Genomic DNA, 12,096 nt, shown 5'->3' with positions numbered 1-12,096 from the left:
AAATGGTACATATCCTGTAACTAGCAATAAAACTATTCTATACTGGACGGTTATTAAATTTTCTCAACACAAAACGTATCAATTTATTTTCATTTTTTAAACTTGGAATAATGAGACCTACCGCTTTCTATTTGCACAATAGCAACAAATTATTTCACAGTGCACATCTATAGACAGTATTTTACAACTATTGTTGGCTTGTCAATTACTGTAATGGTAAAAATTCAGACAAAGCTTTCAAGAATATAACAAAATATATGTACTGTACCTTGAATACACCCGTATTATTACGTTAACAACTAGTTTGAAAATTAAATCTATAAAAATTTCTTATGATAAAATATCTTATATGTTCCTTGAATCTACTAGTATTATTACGTGAATAACGAGGTTAAAGCTAAAATATATACAAATTTCTTATTTGTAAACATTAAAAAATAGGCTTTATTCATAATAACAGAACTTATAGACTACTCAATTGAAATTTGCAAATAAAAAAATAGTAGTTTGTACTTTATATAAGTAGGGTAAACTGATATCATCTTAATGTGATGAAATGGTTGGTTAGATTAGCCTATGAGAAATATAGGTTAGAGTCCTAGACTACCCTATGAATAGAGGCAGCCTATAGTCTAGGAAAAACAAATTCGACCCTACAATTTATGGTAAAAAGAAAGGTAAATGTGGATTATAAGGTTATTTTGGGATTATCTTTTTTTTTTATAAAAAATGAAATAGAATAAATAAAAATAGAATAATAAAAATGAATAAAAATAAGAAAAAAAATAAAAATAAAAGAATAATCTTTTTCATTAATTCATTAGTTTTATTTTTATTTTCTTTGTTTTTATCTATTTATTATTTTTTAAAGAACCCGATAAACAACAAGTACCAAAAGAAATAGGTTTTATCTGTATGTATATATATATATATATATATATATATATATATATATACACATTTACACACATATATATATATATGTATGTATATATATAACTATAAAGTAATGTCGTAACACATTCGTAAAGATTCAACAAAAACCCACTGTGTTGGATAAGAAGAAATGAAATAAAATTAATTCCATATATTTCGATCACGGACTGTGATCCTCTTCAGTGGAATACAGAAAGGTAGAGCAAATGGCATGTCTTATATACAATAAGAATAAGGGACAAGGGTAGGACTCAGGTAGCGTCTAGTACTTTGCGGGGCAGGTCACCCGCCTTCACCAACGATGGTAACAATTTGTTGACTGCCCAGGTGGTAAGGCAGTCAGGTGACCACTGTCCATATGACATATTAAAATTTGGAAATTTGTTAATCAGGGATGATTCTATTATTTTTCTTTTAAAACTGCATTTTGAATTAAAGATAATCTTTGCCTCATTCCAATCCATATGATGGCCTTCCTTGTCTACATGTTGGAAGACAGCGGAATTATGTTGTGCGTATTTAATTGAATTTTTATGTTCTTTCATCCTAGTATATAAATCTCTACCTGTTTGTCCCCAATATACATTGTTACAATCAGAGCAAGGGATGTATATTGGGGACAAACAGGTAGAGATTTATATACTAGGATGAAAGAACATAAAAATTCAATTAAATACGCACAACATAATTCCGCTGTCTTCCAACATGTAGACAAGGAAGGCCATCATATGGATTGGAATGAGGCAAAGATTATCTTTAATTCAAAATGCAGTTTTAAAAGAAAAATAATAGAATCATCCCTGATTAACAAATTTCCAAATTTTAATATGTCATATGGACAGTGGTCACCTGACTGCCTTACCACCTGGGCAGTCAACAAATTGTTACCATCGTTGGTGAAGGCGGGTGACCTGCCCCGCAAAGTACTAGACGCTACCTGAGTCCTACCCTTGTCCCTTATTCTTATTGTATATAAGACATGCCATTTGCTCTACCTTTCTGTATTCCACTGAAGAGGATCACAGTCCGTGATCGAAATATATGGAATTAATTTTATTTCATTTCTTCTTATCCAACACAGTGGGTTTTTGTTGAATGTATATATATACTGTATATACACTCTCTTCATCAAAGTTTTAAAAATAATACAAACTGCTAATGATTCGCTAGGTTAGCCTATCTCATAATCAGCATTTATCATACAACAGGTAGGACCTTACAATTGGCCTAGGCTACATCACTGGGAAAAGTAGGAAACTTTGGCAAAGTAATCTAAATTGTTCTTGCATCCAATGCTTATTGTTTACCAATTCCTACAAAAAGAAACATAGCCAAATCATGCAAACTGTATATCTTGTAGGTAATATTTAAGGTCCGGTAGTCACTCAATAGGCTGCTATAGGGTTTTACAGACTATTCCGTATACCAGTATATCAATATTTGTCTTTACCAAGGTCACATTACACAATATACAAGATTTGGCCTAAATGTTTTCTTTTTACTACTATTAAGAGATTAAAAGAAGAAGGGAAGTTGATTCAAGTAGGGGAGAAAAGGTAAAAGGCAAAGATGAAAAGATGATAATGGAAGAGGAAGCGATAAGGGGAAGATGGGCAGAATATTTTAGGGAACTGTTGAATGTAGAGGAGGATAGGGAGGGAATGGTGATAGCAGTGGGAGGCGCAAAGAAAATGACAGTGATGGGTGAGGAAAATGAGGGAAAAATAAGAAAAAATGAGGTGGAAGTAGCGATTAAAATTATGAGAGCAGGTAAGGCACCTGGGTTAGATGGGTGTCATGCGGAGTGTCTGAAGAAGGGAGGTAAAGTAATAGTAGACTGGTTAGTGAGGTTGTTTAATGTGTGTCTAAGGAAGGGTAGAGTACCAGAGGACTGGAGGAGTGCATGTATAGTTCCGCTTTTCAAAGGAAAAGGGAACAAGTGTGAATGTAGTAGTTTCAGAGGGATCAGTTTGTTGAGTGTAGTTGGGAAGGCGTATGGGAGGGTTATAACTTAGAGAATTAGGAGAGGACCAGAGGAAGTAATTGGTGAGGAGCGGTGTGGGTTTAGGAGAAAGCTTTAGGAAAGGGTAAGGATGTCTTTTGGGCCTTTATGGATTTGTAAAAGGCTTATGATAGGGTAGACAGGTATTGGAGGAAAGCTGTTAAGAGCAGTCAAGAGTTTTTATGAGAGTAGTAGAGCCTATGTTAGAATCAGAAATGGAGAGAGTGAATGGTTTGAGGTAAAGGAGGGACTACGTCAGGGATGTGTCATGTCGCCATGGCTGTTCAATGTGTATATGGATGGGGTGGTACGGGAGGTAAATGCAAGAGAAATGGGCAGGGGACTGGAGTTGGTTGCGGAAAATGGAGAAAAGTGTGAGGTAAGTCAGTTGTTGTTTGCTGATGACACTGCATTTGTGGCAGGGTCAGAGGAGGCATTGGGAGAGTTAGTGACTGAGTTTGGGAGGGTGTGTGATAGGAGAAAGTTGAAGGTGAATGTAGGTAAAAGTAAAGTGATGAGGTGTACAAGAGGAGAGGATGGTGGAGAGTTTGAAGTAAGTCTTAAAGGGGAGAGGCTGGAGGAAGTGGATAGTTTTAGGTACTTGGGGGCATATGTGGCTGCAGAGGGAGGAGTAGAGGTAGAGGTAAGCTGTAGATTGAGAGAAGCAAACAAATGTCTTGGGGGATTTAAAAAAGTAATGAGAAATAGGCATTTGGGAATTAATGCAAAGAGGAGATTGTATGAAGGGGTGATTGTGCCGACAGTGCTGTGTGGGGCAGAGACATGGAATTTGAGAGAGGCAGAGAGGAAGAGTTTAAATGTGTTTGAGATGAAATGTCTGAGAAGTATGGTGAGGGTTACAAGGCTGGATAGAGTGAGAAACATCATTTTTTTGTTATCCTTTGTCTGTTCGTTTATTATTTGCTTGATTTTAATTTATTATTGTTCATCTGTCAAATTACTATTATTCACTATTTACCTGTTTGTTTATTATTTAACTAGACCTATGTATTTATCTATTTTATTTATCATTATTATTTGTATTATAATTTGTTATTTATTTATCATTATTATTTGTATTATAATTTGTTATTTATTTATCATTATTATTTGTATTATAATTCTTTATCTATTTATCATTATTATATGTATTTTTCTGCATCCGACCTAGTTATGGACCTAAAGGTCTCCTGTCGGCATGCCCCTCCTTTGTAATCCTTTGTAATCCTTTGAAACGAGGAAGTGAGAAGGAGAGCTGGGGTGGAAAAGGAGTTGGCTGAGAGGGCTGATGAAAGACTATTAGGATGGTTTGGACACACGGAAAGAATGGATGAAAGAAGACTGGTGAAAGGGGTATGGAAGGCAGAGATGGAGGGAGTGAATTTGAGAGGACGACCGAGGATGAGATGGATGGATGGGGTGACAGGAGCGTTGAGCAAGAGGGGAATGTCTGTGGAGCAGGGAAGGGAGGTGGCAGAAGATAAGGATGAGTGGAGAAGGGCTGTGTATAGATGATACTGTGATGAAAAGAAAGGGATGGGATGGGAGGATGGGAGGGTTTGGGGAGTGGGAAAGTGTGAATGATACTTTTACGCAGCCCGAAGGGACTTCTCCCCGTCCTCCGTTTTCTATGTGAGGGACGGAGAGAGGGGGGTCGCCAATTTAGTGAAGCGGCCTTGCTGTGGATGTGTTGTGTCCTGCATTGCTTCTGACCCAGGGTGGTGGGCGGGATGCAGGGATGACCCGTCGTCCACGAGGAGCTAAGATGTGAGGGTGGAAGGGATGATGGGTGGGAGTGGGTTTATTCCTTTTGACTTGGCTACCTCCCTGATAAGGGGGAAAAAGCCTTTTGTATATAGATAGAATTATGGTTATGGGTTAAAGCATAAATATCTGGTACACTTAGGCCTAATTTGCAATTGTCTTTATAGCATAATCAGTTTTGAATTAGATTAAAATGGTTCGTGATTTTCTTTACTCTGATTTCTATTTTTCATTGCTTCACTTGTAGGCCTATTGTATTCACTAACCATGATCAGTAGCCTCTTTCTATTTCGTATATTTCAAACCACTGAATTTCTTTGATAAATGTATGATTTTCATATTCTGAAGTAGCTTTATCATAATCTAGCATATTTCTATTAAAGGAAAATGTGATAAAACTACCGAAAATGAAGGAAAAGAAAATTCACTGGGAGACACTGCTTCAGGCAGAATCTGCAGCTGTTTGTTTACATTAGTTAGTACTAGTAGCACACAATACCGTCACATGGTGGCAGTACGAATTGATGTTTATTTATGTTGAGGTAAAAAGCATTGCAGTATAGTACAAAATATCATATATATATATATATATATATATATATATATATATATATATATATATATATATATATATATATATATAGTTTCACTCTCCTTACAGGAAACAACTACAAATACATGACCACAAACACTTTTACCCAGACTGACAACGATAGCTTGTCAGTATTGTGTATTTCTTTTTTTCTTTTTTTTTTATTATTGAGGGATCGTTTATTGTTTCCATCTGGAGAGACCACTTAGTGTACATATACACTGCACACACTCACTATTGCCTCCAAAAATAAAAGCAAAACCATACAAAAACTGCTAAATTGTCCAGCTGGTAAAACCAAACAGGGAAACCATGTTAAAAAAATATTTTTTTTGGACTTAACCCATTCAACTCCGATGACAAGATGTCTTGTCATTTGGTCAAATAAAACAAAAAATCATAAAACACCAAAATGTTTGATCAAACACCAGAAAAATATGACGTCAATCCTCGCTTCGCTCGCAGCGAAGCGAGGATTGACGTCATATTTTTCTGGTGTTTGATCAAACATTTTGGTGTTTTATGATTTTTTGTTTTATTTGACCAAATGACAAGACATCTTGTCATCGGAGTTGAATGGGTTAAGGAGTCGGAGTCGGATAAAAAAATCCGACTCCGACTCCGACTCCTAGTACTCATAGAAATCCGACTCCGACTCCAGCTAAAACCTCCGACTCCGACTCCGACTCCGCAGCCCTGGTGAGAAGACTCTTACGTAAATCGAAACTTGTCCAAGAATGTCATGGAGGCGAAGGCTTCGGCAAAGACAGTGAAAATGATTATCGGTGGTATTCTTAAAAAAAATTCTTTCCCTTCCAAGGATTTATATAAAGAAAGATATATGTAAGGAATTTCTTTTTTATGAATAACACCGTAAGATTCTCACGGTGGTATTCTTAAGAAAAAACCTTTCCCTTCCAAGGATATACTATATAAGATTTATACGAGGGAAGATTTTTTTTAATAAGAATACCACCGTAAGTTGTTTTCGAAATAAACTTAGTATAAGTAATATACCATCAGAAGAGGGTGTTACATAAGGATGAAGCTGATAAAAGGAACAATTTAGTAGTTTTTACAAGTTAATGTAATTCATGAGAAATGTAGTAGAATATACAATATTTTCTATTGGCACCAGGCCTTGACAGTATTGGTAATGAAGAAGGAATTCTAGAATTTTACAAACGGAGAAATAACACAATGAGAGCAACAGGGAGTCCTCTTGAAACCTTTCAGTTAACACGCGCACACACACACACACACACATATATATATGTATACATATATTACATATATGTGGGCTGTGTGTGTGCGTACGCGTGCGTGAGGGCATTCCATTTTGACAGAATTCGCATGTCAAGAATGAACCCAGAAAAGAACTGGACTCAAAGATCTAACGTTTCGACCGGACACCTTTTTCTAGAAAGATGATGATGATGACGACGACGACGCTCACTTTAAGTACCTCCCGGGCTTTTTGTCGACGGGAACCAACGAGTATTACCTCAGTGTGCCACCATATACACTCCTGAGGATTGTCTGCTTCTTCTTCTTCATTGACGCATGTGGATGTCGACTCAGCAACCTTCCTCTTTTATCTATATATACCTTGATGCAATGTATAGGCTTCTTCTCGTTTCCGTAGATGGCTGTGCTTATTTCTCTCCCGTTTATGTAGATGGCCGTGTTTATCTCTCTCCCATTTATGTAGATGGCTGGGTTTATCTCTAACATTTGTGTAGATGGCTGTGTTTATCTCTAACATTTATGTAGATGGCTGTGTTTATCTCTCTCCCATTTATGTAGATGTCTGTGTTTATCTCTAACATTTATGTAGATTCCTTTGTTTATTTCTCCCGTTTATGTAGATGTCTGTGTTTATCTCTCTCCCATTTATGTAGATGGCTGGGTTTATCTCTAACATTTATGTAGATGTCTGTGTTTATCTCTCTCCCATTTATGTAGATGGCTGTACAGTATTTATCTCTAACATTTATGTAGATGGCTGTGTTTATCTCTAACATTTATGTAGATTGCTTTGTTCATTTCTCTCCCGTTTATGTAGATGTCTGTGTTTATCTCTCTCCCATTTATGCAGATGGCTGGGTTTATCTCTAACATTTATGTAGATGACTATGTTTATCTCTCTCCCGTTTATGTAGATGGCTGTGTTTATCTCTCTCCCATTTATGTAGATGGCTGTGTTTATCTCTAACATTTATGTAGATGGCTGTGTTTATCTCTCTCCCATTTATGTAGATGACTATGTTTATCTCTCTCCCGTTTATGTAGATGGCTGTCTATTTCTCTTCCATTTATGTAAATGGCTGTGTTTATCTCTCTCCCGTTTATGTAGATGGCTGTGTTTATCTCTCTCCCGTTTATGTAGATGGCTGTGTTTATCTCTCTCCCGTTTATGTAGATGACTGTGTTTATCTCTCTCCCATTTGTGTGGATGGCTGTGTTTAACCAAGTGCACTGAGAGTGAACTTGATCTTCTTTATGTTTCTTTATCTTATCTTATTGGTTTATCCATTTATTTGTTTTATTCTATTTATGTTTTATTACAAAGGATTACAAAGGCGGAGCATGCCGACAGGAGACCTTTTGATCCATATCTAGGTCGGATGAAAAAAAAATCATATTAATAATAAAATAATAAATAAAAACTATAATAATGTAAATAACAAATGAAATACATAAATGAATGCATAGGTATAGTTAAAATAATAAACAAACAGGTAAATAGTAAATAATAATAAATTGATATATAACTAATAAATGAAAATCAGACAGACAAATGATAACAAAACAAAAACAAATAATATAAGATAAATCATAATCATTACAGCATCTTACTTAGGTATTTATCTAAATGATTCTTAAAGCTTCGAACTGAACTACATTGCACTGCCTCTGCAGGAAGTTTATTCCATTCATTGACTACACAGTTGGCAAAGTTGTTTCTACCTGCTTCCAAATTAAATCTTTTTCCTGACAGTCTGAGACCATTGTTTCTTGTCTGATTCTCATTCAGTGTGAACATTTTGTCACTTTTGATGTTGTCAATTCCCTTTAAAATCTTAAAGACCTGTATCAAGTCACCTCTGAGTCTACGCTTTTTTAGGGAAAACTGATTCATGTGCTTTAGTCGATTTTCGTATGAATTATTTTTGATATTTGGAATCAGTTTTGTGGCTCGCCGTTGTACTCTTTCCAGTCTGTCAATGTCTTTAATGAGATTCGGTGACCACACGGAAACAGCATACTCCAAATGCGGACGAACTAACGATTTATATAGCTTGTTAATGAGTGATGGACTTTTGAAATCAAAAGATAGCGCAATCAGTCCTAGAATCTTATTTGCTTTCTCAGAGGCTGAAATAAACTGCTTGGATGATTTGAGGTCGTTACTGATAATTACGCTGAGATCTTTTTCACTATCCACTTTTATTAACGAATTTCCAAATAACTTGTAATCGTACTTACTGTTATTTTTACCTATGTGCATTACCTTGCATTTACTTGTGTTAAATTTCATTAGCCACTTTTCAGACCATTGCTGTAATTTATCTAAATCTTCTTGGATATCTAATTGGTTTGAGTGATCATTTGCCACTCCGCACAGTTTTGTATCATCAACAAATTTGGAAACAGTAGATTTTAGTCTATGGTCAATATCATTTATATATACTATGAATAGAAGTGGCCCAAGAACGGAACCCTGAGGAACTCCACTTGCAACACTTTTCCATCTAGAAGTTTTTCCATTTAAAACAACTCTCTGTTTTCGACCATTCAACCAATTACTAGTCCAACCTAACAGGCTACCACTTATTCCATGCAAAGCTAATTTAGTAAGTAGTCTTTCGTGTGGGACAGTATCAAAAGCTTTTGCAAAGTCTAGATATATTAAATCTATATTGTTTCTTTTGTCATAATTCGAGATAACTGTGTTGTAGAATTTGAGTAAGTTAGTCACGCAAGAACGTTTCCGTCTGAAACCATGCTGGCTATCATTTATCAAACGGTTACTTTCTAAATGATATTCGATAGCATCTCTGATGATAGTTTCCATTATTTTTCCTACGATTGAAGTCAAACTTATAGGCCTATAGTTATTTGGTTTCTTTTTGTCACCTTTTTTGAATATGGGAGTAACGTTAGCTAGCTTCCATTCTCTTGTGACATCTCCAGATATGATGGATTTCTTGAAAATAATTTCTAATGGAACAACAATCTCATTTTTCATTTCCTTTAAGATTCTTGGATGCCAACCGTCAGGCCCTGGTGTTTTATTAACTTTGAGTTTATCTATACACCTTTTAATTTTTTCTTTTGTTATATTTACCGTAGTAAGTTTACCCCAGACTTTTCACAGGTTTCAGTTTGGAATTCACTTCAGGTGTTTCGTTTACGAATACCGAGCTAAAATAATTGTTTAAGATATTACACATTCCTTCATTTGAATATTCAAGTTGACCGTCAGCAGATAATAGTGGACCAATGTGATTCCTAACAACCTTTTTATCTCTAATGTAACTATAGAATTCTTTGGGATTCTCTTTGGATTTCTCAGCGATGTTCATTTCGTATTGTCGTTTTCTTTTTCTTATTGTCTTTTTTAAATCTCTCTGTATTGATACATAGCTTTCATAGTCATTAGATGCACCCAAGCACTTATATTTCTTATAAGCCTGTCTCTTTTAAGCAATACTTTTTTTCAGTTTCTTTGTCGTGCCACTTTGGGCGAGCCTGATTTGGGGGACGTCTGTCCTTAAAAGGAATGTAAGTTTGATTCATCTGAGTGAAATATTTCCCACATCTGATCTACAGGCCTTTCGTTTAATTTTGCCTCCCAATCTGTAAGCTGAAGCTCCTGACGTAGTCCTATGAACTGAGCTTTACTGAAATCGGGTATTTTAGAAGCACAAGTATCTATTCTAAAATTGTTTAGAAGTTTGAATCTGACTAAGTTGTGATCGCTATTTTCAACAGATTCGCCGACTTCTACATCAGTTACCATGCTTTCGCGGCTAGTGATCAAAAGATCGAGTAAGTTTCCATATCTTGTGGGCTCTTTTACATGCTGAATTAAGTAACTGTCACCAAGAAAATCAATCAAGCGACTACCTATATGGCCATGTTCAAGGGTCATCCAATCAATGTCAGTGAAATTGAAATCACCCATTATCAATAAATCCCGGTTGCAGAAACTAGACAGTTCTTGAAATAACAGTTTGTCGTCTGCTAATGATAATGTCTTTGGCCTATATATTTGTTTATCTATTTATTCATTTTGTGTTGTTTAAGTCTTTTGTCTCGTCCTAGATGAGGTTCTCCATTGTGAGCAGATTCACATATACCGTAAGACATTTTTTTTTTTTAAATACTCTCTGTCTACGCATTCCTATTTCTTTCATTACGTCTGCTGTCTTAAGCGGACTCTAGACGATCAATACTATTGCGCAATATTCCGTATTGCACAATATTACTGATGGTGCAGGGATGGTTCGTGATGGTTGGGGCAGGAGATTGTGATCTCTGGATGGTGTCGGCAAGGTGGTCAATATTATTGTACAATACGGAATATTGCGCAATATTATTGATGGTGTAGGGCCCACTTTAGTGCCTAGCGATGTGATTGTTACACCTGAAGAGAGACAATGAGAACTTTTTTAGAGAAAATACCTGAAGACCTTGCGACCTACATCTGCGTTACACTGTCCGATACTGCTGTTATGACTTGCTGATGGCTCTAACAAAATAGAGCTGGGCGCGTTACCGCTGGAGGGTAGTGCGTTACCGACGGACAGGTAGTGCGTTACTGGAAAAAACTGGAGGTGTATTTCCGTCAATGCGTTACCGATTTTAATTGTCCTATACATGTATACATATATACGTAGTAACGCGGAACGCTCTAAGGAAATTAAAATCTGTAACGCATTGATGGAAATGTACCCTCAGTTTTTTTCGGTAACGCATTACCTGCCCGGCGGTAACGCGCCCAGCAGCTCTGTAGCCAAGTCTCCCTTCTGAGTTCATTTGACTCCAAAAGTTATGATATCTTAGCCAGGGAGGGGGGAGAAGGAGATCGTCATAAAAACCTCTGGCGCCAATCGCCAGGTGAGTTTATGGATGGAGATATTTGAACTTGAAAACATTATGTCCTCATCCGTCACAGCCGCATAATGTAACATCGTAATGGTACTTTCCTCTCCCAATTTAAAGTTTCTAGAATCGTAATAGGACCATTAACTTCTCACATGAATAGATCAAAGCGGAAGAAACCAAACAACGTATCTTTCCTTTCCTTTAAAAAAGAAAGAAAAAAATCTCCATGCTATTCTAGGTTTTGTAAAATCACTCTCTATATTTGAAACCCTATAATGTATTCACTTTAATTCGATTCCATGGCCGAGCGGGTTAGAGCGTCGCTACTTGCAGCGGAGGTCGAGGTGACGGTAGTTCGAACCGCGCCCCCAGCGAGTTGGACCAAGGTCACATTTGATTAAACTCCACGTTACAAAGTCCTCTGTAAGGGGCACCGTAACGACATTAAACCGATCCATCACTGAACCCATTCCATGAAAGCATTGTCTCCTTTTTGCCTGTGTCCGCGTCCTATACTAATGTCACTTCTTGAAGTGTGACAAGACCCGCGTAGTTCCCTTTTTTACTTTACTACTTCTGTTCCTAAAAAGGAATCCTTTCCCTCTTGACGCCTCCCTCTGTTCTGCAGATCCTTCAAAGCTTCGCTCCGACATGCAATCGCCCCTTTATGTAACCCTTCCTTATAGAC

This window comes from Oratosquilla oratoria, unplaced genomic scaffold (genome assembly GCF_046742065.1).
Source record: "Oratosquilla oratoria isolate Oo_2021 unplaced genomic scaffold, ASM4674206v1 SCAFFOLD45, whole genome shotgun sequence".
In the NCBI taxonomy this organism is placed as follows: Eukaryota; Metazoa; Arthropoda; class Malacostraca; order Stomatopoda; family Squillidae; genus Oratosquilla; species Oratosquilla oratoria.
The sequence above is the reverse complement of the archived record's forward strand: the minus strand, read 5'-3'. Positions refer to the sequence as shown.